This window comes from Ornithorhynchus anatinus, chromosome X1 (genome assembly GCF_004115215.2).
Source record: "Ornithorhynchus anatinus isolate Pmale09 chromosome X1, mOrnAna1.pri.v4, whole genome shotgun sequence".
Taxonomy (NCBI): Eukaryota; Metazoa; Chordata; class Mammalia; order Monotremata; family Ornithorhynchidae; genus Ornithorhynchus; species Ornithorhynchus anatinus.
The window spans coordinates 77,849,784-77,852,222 of record NC_041749.1 but is presented as its reverse complement, the minus strand read 5'-3'; the positions used below and the strand labels follow the sequence as shown (position 1 = coordinate 77,852,222).

Genomic DNA, 2,439 nt, shown 5'->3' with positions numbered 1-2,439 from the left:
TTTTAGGGAGTGCAGTAGAGTGCACCCTCAAGCAACTGAAAGCTGGGAAATGAGTGCAGTGGATGAACATAGAGGACTGCAATCAAAAAAGGAGCTGCTGTTTTTGATCAGAAGTCTTGTGAGGATGGCGAGACCGAGGCAAAAGAGAAAACAGCACTAGGAACAAAAGCAACACAACAAAGGGCAATGTTTTAAGAGTGTGGAGTGTGGTCAGCACTGTCGGTCATTTACTGATCTTTTTAGTCCCACGTGCATTCATGGGCAAACCTCGCTGCCAGGAGCTTCATCTCACAAGCCGTTACATTGTCTGCAGAAATTCTTTGAGTCAAAGCGTGGGATAGTATGCCACTGAAAAGGGCAGTCCCTTGCCCATACTTCCATCCCCGAATCTCCTTTGTCTTGTCTTATGCCATCGAGTCGTTTCCAACCCATAGCGATGCCACGGACTCATTTCTCCCCAAACGCCCTGCTCTCCATCTGCAATCATTCTGGTATGGTATCCATAGAGTTTTCTTGGTAAAAAATATGGAAGTGGTTTACCATGACTGCCTTCTGCACATTAAACTCGAGTCTCCTCCCTCGACTCTCTTCCATTATGCTGCTGCCCAGCATGGGTGAGTTTTGACTTGTAGCAGATCGCCTTCCACTCGCTAGACACTGCCCAAGCTAGGAATGGAACAGATAGGCCTCTGCTTGACTCTCCCTCCCGTAGCCGAGACTGGTAGAGTACTGGAAACTCTCCAGTTGTGACCTAGAGAAGGGCCAACCTCCTTTACTCATATCTAATGTCTCTTCTAGATGGCGGTGCTGACTGTAGGAGTAGCATTTAATGAGAACCCACTTGTTGCAATGTGCCCAATCTAGTCTGAGGCAGGCAGATCAGCAGCCAGTGATTGTAAGCCACTTGAGGGTAAGGATTGCGGTATTTGCTGTTCTGAACCCTCCATGGGAGTGCTCTATTGATATGAGACCCTCTGTAAGTCCCTCCAATGAATCTAAGCTTTTGATGATTGTGCTTGCTCTGTTCAGTTGAGGAAACTTCTGCTTATTAGAATCAACTGGAATGATGTGTTCTGTTCCAATGCTATGTGAACATTCTGAGAGCATTAAGGAAGAGTGGAAAGAGCAGAGATGACTGCACACTAACTGGCATTTTCATCACCTGCCCTGAGGTGGGCCAAGGTGCAAAAACAAAAACTAATTAGGATGATGACTGATACTCTCCTTCCACATTCTGTGTGGCACTTAGCAGGATGGAAAACTTTTCTGGTTGGAAGGTAGCAGCTTGTTGACAAATGGATGCTATTTCAGAAACAAGGAGTCAACCCCACTCACTGCTCTGAGGAATCTTTTACTCACAGATGAAAAAATATTGTTTTGCCTAGAAGATCTCAGTGAGTTCTGAGGTTTGCAAGAGACTTTGGTCTCTTACTGCGTAATCATCAGTGTCTCATTTTATTCATTCAATCGTATTTATTGAGAGCTTACTGTGAGCAAAGCACTGTACTAAATGCTTGGGAGAGTACAATATAACAATAAACAGAACACATTCCCTGCCCACAACATTCCAGATCACAGCCGTGTTTGTTTTTCTGAGACCTTTCTATTGAAGACACTCAGGGGATGGGGAGAAAATGCTTCCAGTTTATTAAAAAAAAAATCATATGTGAGCTGTTGATCTTGATGAGGGGAAGTGTGGCCGGTCAGAAAATGCAGTCCTAGGGCCTGAATTTTTAAAATCTGAATAAAATTTTCAGCTCAAGTGAATCCAGGTTACAAACCAGTGCTTATTCCTAATAGACACAAGGTTTTCCCCCCACTTCTAATATTCAACTCCTGGCTGAGTAGGATGAAGTTTGATTGAACAGCTCAAGCTAATTCCATTGACCTGAAACACTTCAAAGAGATGGGTGGTTTACCAAGGCTGGGATGGAAACACAAACCTTCAGGCATTGCTGAGGTACCTTCAGAACTCTGAATGGTTGTTTTGAGTTGTCAGTGGTTTCAACTTTATATTCATGTTAAGAATCCACTAAAAAAAAAAGTGAGGGGCAGCAGGGGAAGGAGTTAGGAGTAATAGAGAGCTAAGTGTCCTGAGGCTCCTGCTTCTGTTAACACTGCTATAACTCAAGGGAGATAGACAGATTTTTTTTCCTCCTAATTTTATTTATTGCCTTTTTTTTGTGAGTTGTGCTCTTTGAACTTCAAAGGACAAGGTTCAGTTTGATGCAGCCCCCAATCCTGGTATCTGCATGCCCAGGGAGCCTAGATCAGCCCAGACCCCATTCTGAGCCATTTGAGGGGGAAAAAGAAGAAAAAAGAAAACCTTTGCAGTCTGGAGGGGATGGAGGTTTTGTTATGCCTAAATTTTCAGGAAGGAAAAAAAAAGCCCCCCCCCTTTCCCACTCTTCTTCCCCTCTTTCCCTCTCCCCTTTTCCT

The 2,439-nt window shown here is 44.2% G+C and overlaps 1 non-coding gene across 1 annotated transcript; it reads right to left on the bottom strand.

Moving 5' to 3' along the window:
- Positions 1-624: 624 nt before the first annotated feature.
- Positions 625-762, bottom strand: LOC114807159. Its single transcript, XR_003755212.1, has one exon. It is a non-coding gene; the product is annotated as a small nucleolar RNA SNORA7 (small nucleolar RNA).
- Positions 763-2,439: the final 1,677 nt, after the last annotated feature.